Source organism: Centruroides vittatus, unplaced genomic scaffold (assembly GCF_030686945.1).
Source record: "Centruroides vittatus isolate TY-2023 unplaced genomic scaffold, ASM3068694v2 contig_290, whole genome shotgun sequence".
NCBI lineage: Eukaryota > Metazoa > Arthropoda > Arachnida > Scorpiones > Buthidae > Centruroides > Centruroides vittatus.
The window spans coordinates 705,404-729,763 of record NW_027121846.1 but is presented as its reverse complement, the minus strand read 5'-3'; the positions used below and the strand labels follow the sequence as shown (position 1 = coordinate 729,763).

Sequence of the window (24,360 nt, the reverse complement as noted above, 5' to 3'; positions counted from 1 at the left end):
TGTAAATGAAAGTATGTGTACAGGAGGCTCAATAAAGAAAGTCTGTTTTCTATAAGAACTTTTACTCAATTTTGCATAAACACCTAACACCAGAATAACAGTCCTATTAATAATTAATGTCTAAGTTGACAAGTATATTAATTTAATACGTTCTGCAACCTCCAAAATCATATTAATAATGCTCTGTAAGGTATATATTAAAAATTACGTTTGAATTACGTAGAATTTTTCACAAACAGAAAAAATTTATTAACGTTTGCTGGAAACAGCATACAACAACAACAAAGTGCTTTGGCTGTACCATAGATTAATTCCTATGGAATTTCGGGACTTTGAGCAGATATCTGAACTCAGGGGACCGAGATGAGTTCAATGGATGAGTTGAAAATTAAAAAAAAAAAAAGCAAAGGTAGTCAATACTCCAATCACATAATCTGATTCTTATTTTACTAATGAAAAGTCCCACTACCAAGATTGCCCTTTGCTATTCAATTGATGTGAGTGGAATCATGTTTAATGCATTTAACAGAAGACGGGTGTTATGTGTTTTTTCACCTGTAGCCTGGAAAATTTCTAGTTCCTTTTTCGACATTGTAGTACTTTTTGCTCTCTAGTATTCTTAATTTGTCTACTTCGACTGCATTAATATTAACATCAAGGTTATAGCCCAATAATTTGACAGTTCGTTTATCTTTATTAATCAGGTTTATGAAGAAAAACTTTATACTTGTAAGCCCCATACTCGTTTGTATCCTTGCCCAATTTGCGCAATCTGGCTTTACGCAGTTATTGAAGCTACTGGGAATGGTTAAAAATTAAGACAGCGTAAGCAGAATTATTCCAGATATTACAGGTTCTGAAAAGTAACGAATTTTTACAGTCCTGCCACAAATAAGCTAATTTTTTATCATTGACCATTTGTGACATGCCATTAGGATGCAGCCTACTGCTCTGAGAAACCGGGAATCGAATACAGATGGTAAAATCATCCCAGGATTTTTCAAACAGTAGTCTATTCGGATATGTCAGGACCAATCTCTTACTAACTAACCGCTCCATTGTGGGCCCAATCGCATTGGTGAAGAATAGAACCAACAAACAGCATAGTGAACTTGCTAAAAACAAAACCATGTGAGTGCTCACAGAGCGAAACTTTCATAAAATGCACAGTATATATTGTATAACTAGTATAATTTAACAAATAAATTACAAGCACCAGAAATTATGTTTTTATAGTATTTATTTTTTATATTAGAAAGAGCAGATCATTATAATTATTCAGAAGTTTATTATGTTTACTTCCCAGAAGGAGGACATCTATCACTCATTTGTGTAGGTGTATTATCAGGAAGACCGGTACACCAACACCATAGACTCCATGTGTAACAATATCCACCTCCAGCTCCACGGTCTTTGCAGAGTTCGTCGCAGTATGCGTTTCTCCAACAAGGATATCTGCAATTACTTCCATCCACTGGATATGCGTCTTTTTTACAATTTATACCTGAATAAATATAAATCAATTTTTATACTTTTAAGTATATCATTGATTTTCCCTATATTATAAGGGTTGAATCAGATAAGTAGCTGCACGTTTGATTTCATGGTGCTCTTATACTATTTGATTCACGAGAGAGGGCATAGTGCATTGTTCTCAACGGGGGCGATATCGCCCCACGTGGGCCCCAACGTTATCCATGCTGGGGGGCGATTAGTAACAATCAGAGCCGTAACTAGGGTATGGCCAATGTGGTCCCCGCCATAGGCGTCGATTTAATAAAGGCGCCAATGAGAAGGTTTTGGAATATGTATTCGAAATTAATAACACACAAAAAATATTTATAGTATTTATATTTATATAGTATTTTGAATGTCATTAGATAATTTTTTACAATAGCATTTTTTAAAATAAAATTATTTTTTTTATAATAAAAATTAAAAAGGCGCCATTTTTATTCTTGGCCATAGGCCTCCAAAGTCCTAGTTACGGCTCTGGTAACAATTTATATTTTGGGAGACAAAAAACAATTTTCTATGCGATATAGTAAAACATTATATTAAGAATAATTAGATATTCTATTCGTTATATCGTACAATAATTAAACAAATAACATTACACTAGTACATAAATGTTTAATTTTTTACAAAGTATATAATTATCAAATAAACTAATAAACCAAACAAAATTTTTTTCGAAGTGAAAGGGGCGATACTACGTAACGGTTTTATTGAAGGGGCGACGATTCGTTAGATGTTGAGAAACACTGGCACAGTGTAATTTGCAAGACAAGTATATTATAAATATACCACATTTATTTTATTGCTTCAAACTGCTCTCTTGTAAAATATATCAAATAGTGTCAGCAAACAGTGTGATCAATTGTGTCACCATTTTTCTGACTCATTCTATAAAAGTATTGATTAATAAATATTAGCACGCTATATTTATTTTTATTAAATAAATATAGTATAAAATAATATACTATGTATGTATAATTATAGTATAATATGGAATAGGATACTATAAAAATTTTTAATAAATACATATAAATATAAAGTAAATTTTTACCCAATATTAATCAGTGGCGTGACATTTGATGACAGGGAAGCTGTGTTTCTGTAAGAAGCCGACTTCCAGGGGCAATCAGTTAATTGCGCGTCAGTGATAGTCTAGGTCAGTGGTTCTTAACCTTTTTATACTCGCGGCCCATCAAATATTTCATAATTTTTTTGTGACCCCCATTTTTTAATAATAATTTATATTTGATAATTTGATAATTTATCTATAATAAATTGATTTTTTTATTATTGCTTTATTTTTTATATAATAAATGTAAATCATAACTTTATTATTTCATTATCTATTTAAATAACATTCAAACTTCACAATTAAACATGAAAACTCATTAATTTTTAACAGAAAATAAAATAAGAAACATGTCGATAAATCGATCCAATGTCGATGCTAAAACTAAACTAAAACTAAAACGCCCACTTGTGGTAAGGATTTTGCATAACTTTTGCAAAAATATTTAAATTTTCAAAGCCTACTATTTTTCGTAATTATTTTTAAAATTCCAAGCATTAATAGTTTCTTAAAATTGCTTTGGAATAAAAGAAGTAAATACTGCGGTGTAAGTAGCATATTTACAGTACGTTTATTTCTTCTGTACTAACAAAGTTGTATGTAGGAAGAAATACAAAATAAATAAATAAAAACTAAATAGGAAAACTTTATCTTTCTTATTTCACTTTTCAATACGATATTCGGATTATACATCAATTTTCTTTTTATTATATTCTGAAGGAAATTTTGCATAATTTGGCGGCCCCCGGCAAACTTCTTATGGACCCCCAGGGGCCGCGGCCCCCCTGTTAAGAATCACTGGTCTAGGGTCCATTCACAAAGCAATAGTTGTGGTGTATATGTAAATAATAATATTTTAGGGAAATATTTTAATTTTAATTAAAAAAAAATACTTTAGAAAAAATATGCAAATTTTCAGAAGAAACCGAACCGAAAGCCTAGCATCACTATCGCTGTGTAATTAAGAATTATTTTAATCTCAAATAAATATAAACAAAAATGAAATTACGAAAAAATATATCCCATACATATTTACTATTGAAATATTTGCAAATTACGATGAATTCTTAAATAAAACTGTTATAACTATTAGATGAGCCCGGCATTGCTCGGTCAAAAGTAACAACAGCAAAAACTAAGATTATTAGATTATTTTGTACGTCTAACCTTTCTATTATAATATAGTATTTGATTTATATTTACCAAGGTTATATTACGCAAGGGTTTATCACACCGAATGACCAATTTAACATATTTTAAGACGCTACGCGAGTCTTTTTCTTCCTTAAAAAATTCTCTATTTTCATGGTTCATATGGAGGAACAGTTTGTGAGGCTTTATTTCTCCGATAAAACAGTAATTTTAGTATCCAATGAACGGCCGAAGCTTTATTGCTTGGCCATAAGCGAAGAGCGAGAGGTGTTTTAAGGATATCTGGTTCCTATTCATGCATTACAGACGTAGAGAAAACCCAAAAAACTCCACGTGTACCCAGGACCGAATTCCCAGTGTTCAAAAACGGAACCACGTTGCCAATTTAAACAAAATTTACGAATTAACTTAAATAAAATTATGAATTTTTTTGTATCACGTAGAAATGACTTATCTAACGACATAATCGATTTTTTGCCAAGTTTTTCGTTTTTTGTAAGAAGTGAATAAAGTATTTTTTAATTAAAAAATTTATATAATTGTGTGCAAATGGGCTTACATAAGCTTCGTCAAATATTTTGTAATGGAAAGGAGAAATGCAAAGATCTTAATAGATCAGAAAATAATGCCGTAATTGATCAGGAATGTCAGGGAATCACAGATGGATTTACGCGTAAGGGCACTGTGTAAAGTTGTAAACCATTACTAATTCGGAATTGTATTAATTCGGATAACGATTTTATATATGTATATAAATAACATTGAGTTTCTCGTTTGTTTGTTCAAGCTTAACTCGAAAACAAAATTTTCATTGAAATTTAGCAGTTTGTTATTCTCAACAATTACTAGAAAGAGTTTTGTTTCTCCGAATATTCCACACTTCTAATTCTGCAGTTCATTGCTTATGAAAGAAAATTACGCAGTTGCATGTAAAGTGTTTTATTATTTTGATGTGGCATGTTTTCCATGTGCATAAGATAAGTTCACCGTTCACTGTTCTACATACATGTATTTTATTTATAACATTAAATAAACATCATCGCTTCTGTCCATAGTTAAAATTTTCCACGAAAAGGGGAGAAACGAACTGTAGACCCCCAAATGTAGACCAAAGAATAAAATTTAATTTAAGCTTTTCAAGTTTTCATTTTAATTATTGAGATTTTGTCCATTCTTGATATCCTCGGCTGAATTAATTATTCATAACAAAAATTATATTTTATTCTGAAACCCATACCCCTATTAATCAATAAGTCTAAAAATTAATAGCGTGACAAATGGTGGATTTATCTTTTATAGTGAGATTGATAAGGAATAATAATAGCGAATATGGAAAAGTATAGGTCTATAGGCTACAACCCATATAGACATCACTTTGGTGAAGATTTTCGTATCATTAATTTATTGAATATTAATTAACCTCTCAAAGTACGAATTATTTAAAAAAATGACTTCAGATGAAAAAATCTTTCATTTTCATTTAAAAGTAAACATCTATTTTATTTGAAAAAAGTGTCATTCAAGTTTTTTTCAATTTGTAAAAATTGGTTCCTAAATGGCACCTTTCCATTTGGATAGCAAACTTTACAGGGGCCTACAGGGGCAACGGGTGGCTTCTCTGCATAACGGTTTTTGTGCTGAAAAGCTGCCATTCATAGGTTAACTTTAAAAATACAGTGGAACCTCGGTATACGACCTTAATCCGTTCCTGATGTTTGGACTTATACCGAACCAACCAAACCAACCTTTCCCATAAGAAGTAATGTAAAAATGATTAATCAGTTCTCTTGTAAAAATGAATTCCTCTTGATATGGTATATTAATGGGGTTGTAAAATAATTGAAACACTGTTTGAGCACATTAATAAAAGAATAAATTTTATTATAGATTTTTAAAGTTATTACAGTAATAATCGCAAATAATTGCTTCTGATACGCTGTCGCCAGCACATTGTTTTTCAGTTATCGAAAGCAAAAGCAATTTCTTAACATGCTCTAATGTCTCCGATCACTGTTTTGAAATTGATTTAACCCCTTTCGCAACGTTAACAGATTTAATAATGACTTTATTTTTCACGATTGTCGATATCGTCGTTCTCGGAATACCGTATGCAGCAGTTAAATCTCGAACACGCATGCCACCTTCATATTTCTCAACAATCTCTTTTTTCAGTTCCATTGTGATTCTAGTCATTTTTTTATAGTTTTCTGATGCTTTTCATTTCTCTTTTTGCAATTTATGATTAATAAAAATAATAAAGTTTTACTTACAAATTAAAATCAGAAGAAATTTAACGAAGTTATAGACCGTGGCACCGCGAACGTCTAGTCTGGTTTAGTACATCGATAGTGCTACTTGTTCATAGATGGCGCATATAATTGAATTAAGTCGTATACCGAAAAAAAGTCGTATACCGAGCAAAATTTGTTTTGTCCAAACAGGATGTATTCCGAATTGGACGTATTCTAAAACAGACGTATATCGAAGTACCACTGTAATTTTAAAACGAAAACACGATGAAACATAAAATGAAAATAAATTTATTGACATAAAGACATATGTTAAATGATTACAAGTAATAAGAAGAATGAAAAATAATTATAAAATACAATGTTATACACAGTACATTCATGTTTGATTTTATATGTACTGAATATAGAAAACAATAATAAAATTATATAAATTTACTAAAATAATAAAAATTTTAGTATAAAACTTTATTTTATTATGTATTATTTAGATAAATATTATTATTCATATAACACAAACTTGCAACCAGATACCACACACTGCAGTACACTATAAATAGTTACTTGACCTTGAGAACAGCTGCTTCTGGACTTTCGCGGGTTATTCTAAACAACTCCTGGGGCCTTAGTCTCGAGTTTTTTCGTGTTACAACTCCCAACGTGTTGAACGTGTCACGTGGTACCATCTCACACACTGACGTCAAATCGGTAGTCTCGAGTTATAACTCCCGTGCTTTCCCATCTCACCATGTGAGTTGCTACTCACGTTGAGTCGAGCATGTGAGATCGCTACACGAAAGTGAAAATGACTGACGAATATGCTGTTCTGATCGCAATCGAAGCATTAGAAAGAGCTGAAAGACGTTATATAAGAAGGCAAAGAATTTTTCGACCAATTATTTAATATAATTTATATTATTATTATTGTTATTATTAATACAGTAATATAAATTATTAAGAGTCTCCTCTGCATCCATTTAATGTTCACTGATCAAAACTTCAGTGGCGTGCCGTGACATTTGATGACAGGGAAGCTGTGTTTCTGTAAGAAGCCGACTTCCAGGGGCAATCAGTTAATTGCGCGTCAGTGATAGTCTAGGGCAGTGGTTCTTAACCTTTTTATACTCGCGGCCCACCAAATATTTCATAATTTTTTTGTGACCCCCATTTTTTAATAATAATTTATATTTGATAATTTGATAATTTATCTATAATAAATTGATTTTTTATTATTGCTTTATTTTTTATATAATAAATGTAAATCATAACTTTATTATTTCATTATCTATTTAAATAACATTCAAACTTCACAATTAAACATGAAAACTCATTAATTTTTAACAGAAAATAAAATGAAGATAAATCGATCCAATGTCGATGCTAAAACTAAACTAAAACTAAAACGCCCACTTGTGGTAAGGATTTTGCATAACTTTTGCAAAAATATTTAAATTTTCAAAGCCTACTATTTTTCGTAATTATTTTTAAAATTCCAAGCATTAATAGTTTCTTAAAATTGCTTTGGAATAAAAGAAGTAAATACTGCGGTGTAAGTAGCATATTTACAGTACGTTTATTTCTTCTGTACTAACAAAGTTGTATGTAGGAAGAAATACAAAATAAATAAATATAAACTAAATAGGAAAACTTTATCTTTCTTATTTCACTTTTCAATACGATATTCGGATTATACATCAATTTTCTTTTTATTATATTCTGAAGGAAATTTTGCATAATTTGGCGGCCCCCGGCAAACTTCTTATGGACCCCCAGGGGCCGCGGCCCCCCTGTTAAGAATCACTGGTCTAGGGTCCATTCGTATTCATTTGTTCGATAAGCCAGTAAAAACTGTAGACTTCTCTAAATGTATTTTTAATATCACAATTACATTCTGAATCGCTAGCTACGATACAAGGACTAAAATTAAAAATAAATTATAAAAACTTACTCGGTGAAATAAAATGTGCGGTGGATATACATACCTGGTACAATGTATTGTTCGATTGTATTAATATACTTTTAAAGAAAATTATAATTAAAATATAGCTTTGTAAAGAAACGTACATAAAAATAACATAAAATATTCTTTACTTTTTAAATCTTAAAACAATCCACTTAGTCAAATATCTTCATACGAGTAGCTAATGGATGGAACTAGTGACGGTCCAGGTAGGTGTGTAGTGAGTGTGTGCGTGCCAAATCCCGAGGGTGCCGATACCGGTCAACGTCAAATGCCTCTTTTGTCGCATCACTAGTATATCTCAAAGGACGCCACAGGGCTGTTGTAAATTTTAAACGTTTCTCACCGTAGCTGTAAAAATCTAACTATGTTAAACTTAATAGTCATTCGTTTTCTAACTAATTCGTTTTAATACCAGGTGTACACGGAAATCAGTTTCCCACTGTACTGAGCGAGTGATTGGTTCTGTTAAGCTTTTGTTGAAGTAAAATTCTGGCTCTTTCAACAGGGTTTTATTTATGTCCCCATTCCCTAATCTCTTAATTATTTAGTCACTTCTTAAGTAGAAATAAGTCGAAACCAGTTACTTTGTACCTGAATATCTGTAGTCTTGGGAAAACAGTGGAAAGACAAATTTTTATGACAACGGATATATAAATCGTAAATTTAAAGAAAATAAATTCTAGAGCTTTTTTTTGTACCATTGTATGTACTGTACGTCTCATTCATTAAATTTGGTTGTAAATGATGCTGCCAAAGTAACAGTTAATTTTTAACACTGTACTAGAATTGTACACGTTTTTTCTGCATCCTCTTACAGATGGGACATACTAAATCGTAATATCACCGGTTTAACATTGAAATCCGTAAGTAATATAAGATGGGAGAGCGGAATAAACGCAGAATAAATATATCAAATATTTTAATGGAGTTTTTTTAAACTCCTGTCAACTCTACAGAACTATCATAAAAACGTGCCAGTAAACTCCTATCGGTTGGGTTGTTATAAATCTAGTCTAGGGTGGGCAACCCTTTTTATAACATGGGCCAGAATAAATTTTACGTTTTTTTCCGCGCCGTAGTAGTTAATTGACGCCTTCTTGTGACTCGTAATTTTTTTAGTCTGCAAATATGAAATAGATAAATAAAAAGTTAATTACTACATTTATTTCTCTTATCGTTTTCGAAAATTACAAAGAATTGGAAAAATAACTATTAATTAGTTATTTTTCCAATTTAATAATCTATTAAAGATCTCGCGGGCCGGATAGAAACTTTTCGCCAGCCGTAGCTGGCCCGCGGGTTGCCCGCCGTTGATCTAGTCTGCTCGTGATTCACATAATCGGGCGAGGGTGGCCGAATATCTAGCAGGCGGCTAACAGCCCACAACCGCTCCGGGATATAAAGTCGCGTACTCTTTACGCGTGTGTCGCTTCTACCAGCTAAACCGTGACGTTGGTGCTCTGTAAAGCGCATGCGTCAATGCCTATAATCTGGCTGCTTGGAAGTTGACAGGCAGGTGGCTAACAGCCCACAACCGCTCCGGGATATAAAGCTGTACTCTTTACGAGTGTGTCGCTTCTACCAGCTAAACCGGGTGAGGTTGGTGCACTTTAAACCGCATGTGCTAATGCCTATATAATCTGGCTGATTGGAGACTGACCCGGTTTCGACATTCCTTCCGCCACCGAATTATTCGAATATACAATAGCAATCTTATCGTTTTTTTTTCACATGTAGTATAGAAATTTGTAAAAGATACATAATGCAGTTATAATAAAATATTAATTTTAATTAATTCAAAGTACGTTAAAATATGAAAATTTATATTTTATAAAATTCAAGGGAAGGTCATTGAAAGGTGGAATCGGCGCTTCCATCGCTTCCAATGACGGCACGCCACTGCAAAACTTTATAGCAGTTTGTATAATTTTAAGTATTATAAACCTTTTTATATTAATATCAACTGAACACGGACTATTCCGATAGTCCGAAATACATTTTGATTATATCATATTAATTTTTCATCTAATCGAGTTTTAATGTACACCCCTTTCGTTTTATTAAATATATAGTACTACATTGATAGCTGAATATTTGTGCTTATTATCACTGGTGTGATAAGTCCTTATTATCTACCCCACATTAGTAGGTATTTAATTAATTTAATTAAACCAAGGGCTAAAACAATTCTTTGTAATAATTGAGCCGTTTACAGGACAAATCGACTAACTACATTTGTAAATCCTTAATATAATCGTCATTATTTTAAAATTTTTCACGTGACTAATTTTATATATCGTTATATTAAAGCTATGCTTTAATATAACGATATATAAATAAATAAACATTGCAGAATATATTTTTATTCTGCAATGTTTATTTAAATTGAAAGTTTAAAGGGAATTTTAAAAAATAATTTATATTATCAATTTTTATTCTTTTTGTTTTGTGGAGTTAATCGATTTGGCAAGTGAGCTGCTCAATTCACGTCGATTCGTTTACAACTTGTTACAGTTAAGTTGATTGGTCGAATCATTATAGTCGCAAACCCAGATGCATTGTAAATAATCCCATCGTGCTTAACGACACACGTAAACATGACACAACACGTGAATATGACCTACTTCCGCTCGCCTTTCAAGTTCGCTCGAAGGGTCTAACTCGAAACTACCGATTATGTGAGTCGTAGTAACACGAATGAGTTCAATGACGTCAGTTCGAGTACAACACGAAAAACTCGAGACGAAGGGCCCTGAGGGGGAGTAGATTTTTTACACGTCTGAACTAGTTACTGTAAATACTGTAATGTATTTCGTTATTTTCTAATAATTTTTATATTAGTTTCATTTCATTACTTATATTATATGCTAAGAGTAACCTCACATTGTTTTTTGTGCTTTTCAGGAAAAAAGCCCACAAAAAATTTAAAAAATTTTTAATAGCCTACACCAATTTATTAATTGCATTTCTAAAACATTTTATTATAAAAAAAACTTTATTTCCTTTATTACGTCTTATTTAGACACAAGAAATTTTTAAGTTGAGAAAAAAAATCGCAACGGATCACGTGACACGCGCCGCATTTCGGTGTGCAGAGCTAAATGTCCGTGAGAACAGCTGTTTTTCCATGTTGGCAGAGGATTCTCATACAGATCGCAGGGGAAGACTGGTTTCTAGATAGCTGTGCATCAGTTACCGTAAATACTCCAATACATTACGAGATTTTCGATCCAATATGTTATTTCTGTACATAGGACCAAGAAAATGGTCAAAAACATAAACTTCTATTGGGTGTAAAATTACGAAATTTGCTGAGGTCATAAACAACATCCAATAGAATGTAAATAAGTTCTGAATGAATTATTTTGAGCAACGAATTCTTCCGTACAATTATTTAAATTAGCCCCAGATAACTCGCCTCCGGACAGCAAGTTAATGTCGATCTTGTCAGACTGAACGCATGACACGTGATCGTGACATCTTTTTACGACACGTCACTTTTTGCACTCGCAATGTACACGTCGACCCAGTAAAGTGTTCAACTTCTCGTCACATGTAGACGGTACCTGTATGTCGTTTACGTGACTTTACATCATTTATACCTGTGATCCCATTGGTTTGAAATAGATTGCTTCATTCTGCGCAGTAATGAAGAGTGATGGAAATGATTAAAAGGAGAATTTTGTAGTGATGTAAGCTGATAAAACTAATCTCTGTTCATGTCATTATTTCTGCATTTGTAGCGAGCATCTTTTATTCTAAATTTGTGAAATTGCGGTCATCTCAATACCAGAAACTTCGATTGTATCATTGTTTATGTTTTTTTTTCTAACGTTTATTATGCTTTCATTATTGTAATTTGATCCCAAAAAGCAATAACATAAACATATTTTTTTGGTTTTGAGAAAGTAAAATTAGTTCAAGTGAAGTATGAAAGATTATTTTCGAAAGTATCAACACCAATTCGGGTCGGGTGTACTATAGATTACCACCTATGGAATTTCAGGACTTTGATTATATATTTGAACTCAGGGGACCGAGACGAGTTCAACGGTACCCTATTTTTGGACCGGAGACGAAAAATTAAAAAGTTATCATACTTTTTAAGCTACCATACCTTTTTAATGCTCTGATGAAGACGGCACCATAGTTGCTACTACTGCCATCTTGCGGTAAAGTCTGCAAACCATGACGTCGGACTACGGTCATCTCCAGTAGGGTTAAACACGCTATACGAGAGCGGAGAGAACGACGCGACTTCCGATCATCGCGCGATCGCCATTTCGGTTAATGTTACTTATGGCAGCGAACATGGCGGCCGTTCCCACTGTTCGTGCTCTAGACTGACCAGCCGGAGGGGAGCCGCCGGCAGGCCGCCATGTGCTAAACGTCACTAGTTATTGATTCACGGTAGTTCTTGAACAAAGTAAAAAAAGGGGGGAAACGTCTACTAAAGGCAATTTTAACGGCAAGCGACGCGACTCCCGATCGCGATAGCGAGGCCGACTTAGCGGAGAGAGCGACGCGACTCCCTATCATCGCGCGATCGCTGGAAAAAAGTATGATAACTTTATTATTTTTCGTCTCCGGCCCAAAAGTAGGGTATCGTTGAACTCGTCTCGGTCTCCTGAGTTCAGATATATACTCAAAGACCCAAAATTCCATAGGTGGTAATCCCCTTCGGGTCGGCAAATGAACGAGCGATAGAATAAATTTGATTCTTCTCTTAGAAATTATTTTAACACAAAATTTAAAGAAGAGCTCGTGTCTTTCAAGAAATGTTCGCCGAAAGATATTAGCGAGAACTCATGGTCGTTGGAAATACACTTAATAGAGTGAAAGTAAAACATTTGCAGTTAATAAGAACGAGTCATGACAACGACCTTAGGACTATGTCAATCTACTTTTATTTTCTTTTCGACTTGTGTCTGGTCGTTAGCTTCGAATTAGTTTTTCTGTAGCTACCTCGAGATGTCGGCTTCACGTCATTTAGTTTTGGAACGTCTAACAAGCCTTGTTTCTTCCCGGCTTTTATATAATATAACAGAGGAAAAATATGGAGATCGGTCAAAAGATGACCCCAAGAGTTTTATATTTTTAGAGTCAGAGGTCCTTGAAACATTTAGGAAAAAGTTGAGGGTCTTTCTGTATGCACGAATGTGTTCGTTTGTGTGTTTGTGTATAAAGATGCATAGAGTTTTGCCTTGTTTTGTAATACCATAAAATAGCTTTTGAACGAGAGTCAAATTACTTAGTATACTCCACGGGTAATAAGAGGATACCACGTGCGTAACTACTAGAAATCTACGTGGATAACGCGTCACTGTGTTACCCTGGTTTAATAATTTTAAAATAAATAAAATGGATAACCTAAATAGTAACACAACAATACACTAGAGTAATTACTATTTATTTATAATAACGGGATAAACAACGGAATAAACCTTTGTTTATTTCGTTTTATTAAAAATACTGAAATAAGATAATTATTAAAATGCCGAACAACACTTTATTCTTAAGAATTGGCAATTAAAATTCTTTACTTTTATCGGCAAGAAAAACTTCAGACATTTAATTTTTTTCGAATATGAAAATCTTCCAACTTTAAAAATATTCCCAATTAAAGTTGAAAAATATTTATGCAATTTTATTTATGTTTTCTAAAAATTATCACATTAAGTTTATAACATAAAAAAATGCATATTAAACATATAAGTAAACCAGTAAATGAAAGATAATATATTAAATAAAAAATTCTACTAAAAAGTTTAATGGGAAAACTTGCTTGTTATCGTATACAGATATTCTATTTTGTTAATGTGTCAAATAATTTTATTGACAATTTTTTCTTATGTATTTTATTTCTTTTTATTTTATCAATAACTTTGTTATACAAATATTATAAAGAAATTATATTTCCGATCATTTATTCATTTACATGCAGTTTTACTTTTAACCCGATACAACGATAACACAAATTTAACTCAATTTGACATTCAATTTTGAATATATTTTATTTATCATTAATATCAATTATTATTGTATACAATTTTAAAATAAAATTTATCTATTCCTGCTATATTTTTGTTGTTAAATATTAACTATTTTGTTATAAATGACACGAAATTATTTTATAAATTAAACATTTTATCTATTAGGAATATGTTTTTTATTGTTCTAATTATAAAAGATATTATCATTATAATTCGAAATAAGTATACAATAATCGAATTTAAAGCTGTTAAAAAGATTTATTTTTTCGGTATTCTTCATAGAAGAAAATAACATCTTTTACTTCTTGCTATAATTTACGTTATGTGTTATCGTTATTTTACAAATATTGCAAAATATTATATGTAGTTTTACATAAAATATTAAAGTAAATTTATTAGTTAATACAAGTTCATGTATGCAATATTACTTTTGTTATAATTCCATGAATATTTCTATTTCATAAAATTATTTTGATGATTTATAACCAATAAAGTAAATATATATATATATATATTAACAGTATATTTACTGTTAATATATATATAGGCCTATATTACTGCGACCCACAATATTTACTGTTAATATATAACATTATCATGTACAAAAACTTTTAAACCCTTTATTTATGTTCCCAAAAAACAGTTTTTATTAACAATTAATTATAAATCAGAAAATTCGACATTTTTATTTAAAAAACAATAATCTCTAAAAAATTTGTAAAAATTTCTTAAAAATAAACGAGTTTCAAAAATTAACTCTTTTTTATCCGATTTCGAAAGAGCCAAGAACTGAGATGGACACTGTGAAATTAATAAATATTCCTTACTTTATTGTTCATTATCCATACGTTGTTATTCAAATTATCCAAATGCATTTCACAAATTCTTTTGCCTCTTCAGTGGATATTACACCTTTACAACAGTGTTACATTTATATTCGATCAAGTTCTCCCAGCATGCATCTACCGATAACCCGGTATTCAGATTGATGACATTTGCATAATTTTTGATACAATAATGTTCCGCGATGCGTCTTGTTACAATATTTTCAATTTTATACAATATTTTGATATTATTTCTATTTATGATACAATTATTATTTTTACAATGTTGATACCATGGAGATTCACTTCGTTTTAGACGAATCGCCGCCTCATGCTCCTTAACACGTTGTTCAAGTTGTCTTCCTGTTTCGCCAACATAGATCTTACTTTCTGGACATGTACATATTAGTTTGTAGACGACTCCTGCTGTTTTCAAAGGGTCATGTGAATGTCCTACTAATCCTCTGTTCACCACATGAATACTTTTGCTTAATCTATTTTTCTGTTCACCCACTAAGTTGATGGAACAATTATTAAAGTTATTTTTATATTTTTCATAAAACTTTTTAATATATGGTATTTTAATGTATAGATTATTACTTTTTTCTTCCTTTACATTATATCTACTTATTGTATAACTATTATACCACTTACGTATTACTTGTTGAGGGTAATCGTTAAGCAAATATTTTTTAAACAGATTTTCAGTTTCAAATTCTATATGCTTCTGCAATGTCGTTCTGTTGAAAATTTTTCTTAGTTCCATTATAAAAACGTTTCTCTTTATACCTAAAGGACAGTATGATTTATAGTTGATTACTTTATTATTATTACAGATCTTTGTATACTTACGAAATAGTAGTGTTTTTTCGTTTCGTGTGATTGTAATATCTAAATAGTTAATTTCGTTATTTTTCTCTTCTTCGTAGGTGAATCTAATATCATTATTTAAACTGTTTGCATAAGTTTCGATGTTTTGGGCTGTGGTAATATTGGAATCATACAGGATTAATATGTCGTCTACATACCTGGCATAGAAGGAAATACCTTGGAACTGGAAAATTTTTTGATCTAATGATGTCATGCATATATCTGCAATCTTCGGGCCTATAACGGACCCCATTGCTATCCCATCTTTTTGTCGATAAAAGTCTGTAGAAACCGAAAAGTAGTTGTTTTTAAAAGCAAATTGTATAAATTCTAAAATGTAATTAGGTAAACTATAACTACTTAAACATTCTAACACAAAGTTCCACTTAATTGATGGGTACATTGATTTTACATCCAGACTCATAAGTCTAAAGGATTCCTTATTTTGACCATGTAACAGATGCGAAATTAGTTGGTCTGTATTTTTTATACTGTAGCTAGAATCTGGTATACACTGTAAATAATTTTTTATATAATGTTCTAAATTATATAATATAGAATATTTAAAATCCACAAGAGGTGTATAAACATTTCCTACTTTATGGGTTTTAAGTCTGATATTAAGTTGCGGTATACGTATCTTGTTAAAATCTATTATCTTTTTATATTCTTGATTTGCAAATTCTTTTTTATATGTCTTCATCAACTTTATTAATCCTTTTTTGATATCTTCGGTTGGATTATTATGCAGTTGTTCATATTCATCAGTAGAATAATAACGAAATTAACTATTTAGATATTACAATCACACGAAACGAAAAAACACTACTATTTCGTAAGTATACAAAGATCTGTAATAATAATAAAGTAATCAACTATAAATCATACTGTCCTTTAGGTATAAAGAGAAACGTTTTTATAATGGAACTAAGAAAAATTTTCAACAGAACGACATTGCAGAAGCATATAGAATTTGAAACTGAAAATCTGTTTAAAAAATATTTGCTTAACGATTACCCTCAACAAGTAATACGTAAGTGGTATAATAGTTATACAATAAGTAGATATAATGTAAAGGAAGAAAAAAGTAATAATCTATACATTAAAATACCATATATTAAAAAGTTTTATGAAAAATATAAAAATAACTTTAATAATTGTTCCATCAACTTAGTGGGTGAACAGAAAAATAGATTAAGCAAAAGTATTCATGTGCTGAACAGAGGATTAGTAGGACATTCACATGACCCTTTGAAAACAGCAGGAGTCGTCTACAAACTAATATGTACATGTCCAGAAAGTAAGATCTATGTTGGCGAAACAGGAAGACAACTTGAACAACGTGTTAAGGAGCATGAGGCGGCGATTCGTCTAAAACGAAGTGAATCTCCATGGTATCAACATTGTAAAAATAATAATTGTATCATAAATAGAAATAATATCAAAATATTGTATAAAATTGAAAATATTGTAACAAGACGCATCGCGGAACATTATTGTATCAAAAATTATGCAAATGTCATCAATCTGAATACCGGGTTATCGGTAGATGCATGCTGGGAGAACTTGATCGAATATAAATGTAACACTGTTGTAAAGGTGTAATATCCACTGAAGAGGCAAAAGAATTTGTGAAATGCATTTGGATAATTTGAATAACAACGTATGGATAATGAACAATAAAGTAAGGAATATTTATTAATTTCACAGTGTCCATCTCAGTTCTTGGCTCTTTCGAAATCGGATAAAAAAGAGTTAATTTTTGAAACTCGTTTATTTTTAAGAAATTTTTACAAATTTTTTAGAGATTATTGTTTTTTAAATATACAATAACCGATCCGATTGCTTGATATTTGTTTGACATTTTTATTGTTTGTCTACCTGGTAAGAGTTTTACAATAGTCGTTATCGTTGAATTTCGTATTATTCAATTGTCACATCGTTCAAAAATAACACAAGATTCAACAATTGTCGTTCTCGTGACAATATTCGTCAATTCATTCAACTTCCCACAATTTCTTATAAACAAGATGTAGAACGTTTAAACTAATAAACTCAATGAAAATATTGGCTCAGCGTTATGTCGAGACAAAACTACTATTATAATTACCAAACATAAATGAGCAATTATTTATTGTGACGTCGTCACAATGCCGGGCTGCAATTTTTAATCATATTTTAAATTTATTTAATTTAAAATATATGCGTTCCACCTTAAATTTGTAGTGGTTTGCCCCTGTACATAATACTTTTCTTCTAACAACAAAGTTATGCTGGCCATTTATCAGGAGAAATTTTTGAATTGGAATAACATTACTTTCGGTTCTGGTTAAAAGTTCCTATATAGTTAATCGGGATTTTCTGTTCCTATGGTTTCCAAGTCTTGTGTGAAATTTCGAATCTGCCGGAACCAAACTCTAACAATAAAATTTTTTAGTGTTTGGTTCCCACGGAGAAAAAATGAATCATGAGGAACAAAATCCGAATAGTGCTGGTTTGTGGAGGAAAGGAACGTGACCGAGAAGATAAAAGGGCGACGAGAGAGGGAAAGGGGGTCGGTTACGTAGTGTCCGTTAAACAGTGTGTGCGACCCGAGGGAACCCGACGTCGTACGAAAGGATACCCGAGCCGAGGATACTTCGAACTTGTTACAAGAACTACTCGGACCAAGAGGTATGACCTCCCCAATTCGTGTGAACTCTCCCTCCGGGTAACCTAAACTTAGGCGACGGTATCTCGCCCATATGTGTAACTGTAGGTTTTAGTCCTAATAAATTGTGGTTATTTTTCCATTGATGTCCTTTATTCGAGTATCGCCGTCGCTCTATCGTCAGACCCATCCACTTCCTCACTCTCACTCGCGTGACGCGTAACAAAACCGAACCGCCATCTTGACCGTGGGCAGGTCTCACCGACCTGTTAGCCGAGAAAAAAGAGCTGCGACTCCGTCCACCTCCCGGCGCACCCACACTTGTCACATCATTCATCTATCAAACTCCTTTATCAAGGTTAAGGAAAGACAGTCAGCCAGCCGGACAGTGAAAAAAACAGTGGAAATTTATTGGTCTACAATTTTTTTATATTGCAGCCCAAAAGAAACTCTTTTCCTTAGCATTAGTGCCAAATTTAGCTATCGATATGGAATAACTAATATTTTTCTTCGAATCTCTTTTTAAAACTAAGAAACTCTGTCTAAAGGAGCAAAAATCAATAGAATAATGTTATGCTAAATGTGCGTTTTTAACAAGAAAGTTATTTAACAATGTTTTTAAAACTGTCGATCCTGTGGCCACCAATAGGACATTTTAATTTAGTCCATTATGGGTTGGCCGAACCCATAATGGTCTTAATTAAAATGGAGCGGCCAGCTGGAGGAGAACAAAACATATCTTACACAGACTGTCAATAACAATTATTCTTTAGTAAAAAGTGTGCAATAAAAGTGAAATAAATACTCACAGAATATTTAATCATTTAAATTTTAATTTATTAATACACTGTTTGATTACAAGAATCTCTGCATCCCATTCCTTATAAGAATTCTTGCAATATTTTATAGAATTATTTATGTCATAAATGATGTTTATTTCCGTCCAGCTAGATTAGATCTGCATTTTCCAGATGTCTTAATCGGTTCATTATCCGGTAGACCATAGCAATAGCATGAAAATTTACCCAAATAGCAATATCCATCATCTGCTTTCTTTTCTAAGCACTTATCTTTGCAATATTGGTCTCTCAAGCATTCATACTTGCAATTTCCTGCATCAACTATATATCCGTCCTTCTTACACTGTACACCTAAACACGTTTAAAGTAAAATTTAGTATTCGAAAAGTGAGATATAATCGATATCAAAATATGTCATTTCTTTATGAATAATTAGAATATGTCATCGTTCTGTTTACTTTTTCTCACCAGCTGAATGCACAAAGTTACATACAAAGTTATAATTAGTTATAATGCTCATTTTCGCAATGGTATTATTTTACATATCCTTTAACAAACGTTGCACGAAAAGTTACACGAATATTTGTGTTAAAAGGTTTGTTTTAAACGCTTTAAATTATATAACCTATCTCCAGGACACTGTATTTGCATTTTTATACAGATACAATTCTTTTCACATATTGTACTAGCAAATGAGCCCGGCGTTCCTAGGGCAAACGATTTAGATGATTTGGTAAATACTGTACGTTTGGAAATTAAGTTATTACTAACAAAAACAAAAGACTGCATTTAAAATAGTACAGTAGAAGCCGTTCTACGAGTTAAGATTCAATCCTCTCCCTCTCTCTCACGCGGGGGAATTTCCAAAAATCTCTTCTCAGTGTGCATTCGCATTGCATAGCCTAACTGTGTACCAAATTTCACCTTTTTAGGTTCAGCGGTTTGCTCTGGGCGATGATGAATCAGTCAGTCATCAGCACATGTAATTTTATATACCGTGGGTGATCGGTTAAAGAACGGATAACGAACAATTAACAAATCGGATAACGAACACTTTCGCTAAAGATTTTTATGTTCGGTTAAGGAACACCTCACAAAACAAACACAAACAGTGACGTAAAATAATGAATACCGATTTGTCTTTCCTTGTCTTCAGGCAACAATTCGAAACTTTTCGGAGCGCGGGAGACGTCGACATCGACGTTCGACCTGGTATATACTGATCGGATATTATTCCTCCGAACTTTGAAACTCTCCCTTGTAATTCCAGCCTTTTATTTTTCTGACAGAAAGAATTTTTTATAGTATTTGCGAGACTGTCGGGCGGGCACTTGTTAAGTTTTGCATCGGTTTTTATTTTCGAACAGTGAGAGTATAATAGCAAAGGTAGAGAGTGGACAGATGTCTGATGTTGCTTGGCAGTATGACTTGAACAGGTCTACAGTAGGCCGCAGTTCAATGTTATCTAAGAAATATACTGTCTAATCAAGAAGACTCAAGCGGCTTAAGGAGTAACAAAATTCACATCTCAGAAATAAAGAACTTTGAAGAGCTCATAATGGAACCTGAAACTGATTTAACGACAGAAGAACACCAAGAAACTCGGCGAGATAAGATATGTTTTCTTCTGAGAAATGAGGATTAATGTCGATATCTGCTATTAAAGATCTTTTGAAGTGGGAGGATGTCAGAACAGTCTTAGAATGGCATCGAAACTAGGATGAAATTAATAGGCATGGGGATCTCTACAATTATAATGCTATTACAGGTGATTACTTCTGAAAAATCCTGAAAAAAGAGAGGAAAGCAATCGACATTAGACAGATTCTTTAACTCCCACAAACAGAAAAAACATGACTGATAAAAATGCGAGACTGTGTATAGGCTATATGTATTTTTGTTATTACATATAAATAAACGTAGTAAAAAAGTATATATCTTTTTTTCTTTTTAGTAGTCTCCAGAACGAATTAATCAAATTCCCATAAAAACCTATGGTAAATCGATAATCGGTTAACGAACAATTCAAGTTGCGAACAAAGTCTTGGAACGGATTATCTTCGTTAACCGATCACCTACTGTAGCTATGCCTAGGATTACTGAAATAGATTTGTCGCTTTAAATATTCGACATGTACTCTAAATTTAAAGGAAAGGATCAAATGATATTTTTATATTATCCCCAATTTCCAATATACTTAGCTAAACGTTTCATATTGCCTAGTTTTTCTAGACATTACTTAGATTCTGAAACCAATGTTAATAGATATATTGTAAATTCGTGTAATATTGTGAATAAATAACATGAAAAATTACTACAACTAAATGTTAATACAATACTTCACTGAATATCTATTATATGTAAAAGATCTATAATTGATCGCATTATAATCATTACAGAATTTATAAATTTGATTAATTTACAATAAATCATTAGAAATATTAGTAATGCAGTTATCTGTATGGAAAATCTTACCTAAAGCCAATAAACATGCAAGAGCAATCGGCAACAAAAACTTCATTTTCTCTATAATTGGAACTACTTTAGTAAAACGCCTAATGTTTGAATTTCGCAGGTTCTAGTCTGATATTTATATCTTTTTTAATGTGGAAATTTACGCGGAAGTTATTTCGTAATAATTATATTTTTACCATTAAAATAATATGTAATTGAATAAAATATGTAATAAAATTAAATACGCTTTAAAAACTTTTTACGATTAAACTCAACTGGGAAGATTTTACAACAATGTACAATTGAAACCAATTTATTATCAAATAATTGTTACATCTGGACGAACTTTCCAGGATTCGGGAAATTGTCCATTAAGTAATAATCAAGTTGTTTCGAATTTAAGTAATAAAAAGATATAAAATTCTTAATTATGTTTAATTCAGCTTTTTTCTCGTCTTTCAAATATGCATAACGATAATTATTAAGCTTGATTTTATCGCTTAATCAAGCTTAATAATTATCGTTATGCATATTTGAAAGACGAGAAAAAAGCTGAATTAAACATAATTAAGAATTTTATATCTTTTTATTACTTAAATTCGAAACAACTTGATTATTACTTAATGGACAATTTCCCGAATCCTGGAAAGTTCGTCCAGATGTAACAATTATTTGATAATAAATTGGTTTCAATTGTACATTGTTGTAAAATCTTCCCAGTTGAGTTTAATCGTAAAAAGTTTTTAAAGCGTATTTAATTTTATTACATATTTTATTCAATTACATATTATTTTAATGGTAAAAATATAATTATTACGAAATAACTTCCGCGTAAATTTCCACATTAAAAAAGATATAAATATCAGACTAGAACCTGCGAAATTCAAACATTAGGCGTTTTACTAAAGTAGTTCCAATTATAGAGAAAATGAAGTTTTTGTTGCCGATTGCTCTTGCATGTTTATTGGCTTTAGGTAAGATTTTCCATACAGATAACTGCATTACTAATATTTCTAATGATTTATTGTAAATTAATCAAATTTATAAATTCTGTAATGATTATAATGCGATCAATTATAGATCTTTTACATATAATAGATATTCAGTGAAGTATTGTATTAACATTTAGTTGTAGTAATTTTTCATGTTATTTATTCACAATATTACACGAATTTACAATATATCTATTAACATTGGTTTCAGAATCTAAGTAATGTCTAGAAAAACTAGGCAATATGAAACGTTTAGCTAAGTATATTGGAAATTGGGGATAATATAAAAATATCATTTGATCCTTTCCTTTAAATTTAGAGTACATGTCGAATATTTAAAGCGACAAATCTATTTCAGTAATCCTAGGCATAGCTACAGTAGGTGATCGGTTAACGAAGATAATCCGTTCCAAGACTTTGTTCGCAACTTGAATTGTTCGTTAACCGATTATCGATTTACCATAGGTTTTTATGGGAATTTGATTAATTCGTTCTGGAGACTACTAAAAAGAAAAAAAGATATATACTTTTTTACTACGTTTATTTATATGTAATAACAAAAATACATATAGCCTATACACAGTCTCGCATTTTTATCAGTCATGTTTTTTCTGTTTGTGGGAGTTAAAGAATCTGTCTAATGTCGATTGCTTTCCTCTCTTTTTTCAGGATTTTTCAGAAGTAATCACCTGTAATAGCATTATAATTGTAGAGATCCCCATGCCTATTAATTTCATCCTAGTTTCGATGCCATTCTAAGACTGTTCTGACATCCTCCCACTTCAAAAGATCTTTAATAGCAGATATCGACATTAATCCTCATTTCTCAGAAGAAAACATATCTTATCTCGCCGAGTTTCTTGGTGTTCTTCTGTCGTTAAATCAGTTTCAGGTTCCATTATGAGCTCTTCAAAGTTCTTTATTTCTGAGATGTGAATTTTGTTACTCCTTAAGCCGCTTGAGTCTTCTTGATTAGACAGTATATTTCTTAGATAACATTGAACTGCGGCCTACTGTAGACCTGTTCAAGTCATACTGCCAAGCAACATCAGACATCTGTCCACTCTCTACCTTTGCTATTATACTCTCACTGTTCGAAAATAAAAACCGATGCAAAACTTAACAAGTGCCCGCCCGACAGTCTCGCAAATACTATAAAAAATTCTTTCTGTCAGAAAAATAAAAGGCTGGAATTACAAGGGAGAGTTTCAAAGTTCGGAGGAATAATATCCGATCAGTATATACCAGGTCGAACGTCGATGTCGACGTCTCCCGCGCTCCGAAAAGTTTCGAATTGTTGCCTGAAGACAAGGAAAGACAAATCGGTATTCATTATTTTACGTCACTGTTTGTGTTTGTTTTGTGAGGTGTTCCTTAACCGAACATAAAAATCTTTAGCGAAAGTGTTCGTTATCCGATTTGTTAATTGTTCGTTATCCGTTCTTTAACCGATCACCCACGGTATATAAAATTACATGTGCTGATGACTGACTGATTCATCATCGCCCAGAGCAAACCGCTGAACCTAAAAAGGTGAAATTTGGTACACAGTTAGGCTATGCAATGCGAATGCACACTGAGAAGAGATTTTTGGAAATTCCCCCGCGTGAGAGAGAGGGAGAGGATTGAATCTTAACTCGTAGAACGGCTTCTACTGTACTATTTTAAATGCAGTCTTTTGTTTTTGTTAGTAATAACTTAATTTCCAAACGTACAGTATTTACCAAATCATCTAAATCGTTTGCCCTAGGAACGCCGGGCTCATTTGCTAGTACAATATGTGAAAAGAATTGTATCTGTATAAAAATGCAAATACAGTGTCCTGG

General features: G+C 31.9%; 1 long non-coding RNA gene across 1 annotated transcript in view; it reads right to left on the bottom strand.

The window, feature by feature from the left end:
* Nucleotides 1-1,222: 1,222 nt before the first annotated feature.
* Nucleotides 1,223-24,360, bottom strand: part of LOC136972369 (uncharacterized) — a 151,079-nt gene continuing 127,941 nt past the window's right edge. Inside the window, exon 3 of the long non-coding RNA XR_010880321.1 lies at nt 1,223-1,396. This is a non-coding gene — a long non-coding RNA (uncharacterized lncRNA). The remainder of the gene's footprint in view (nt 1,397-24,360) is intronic.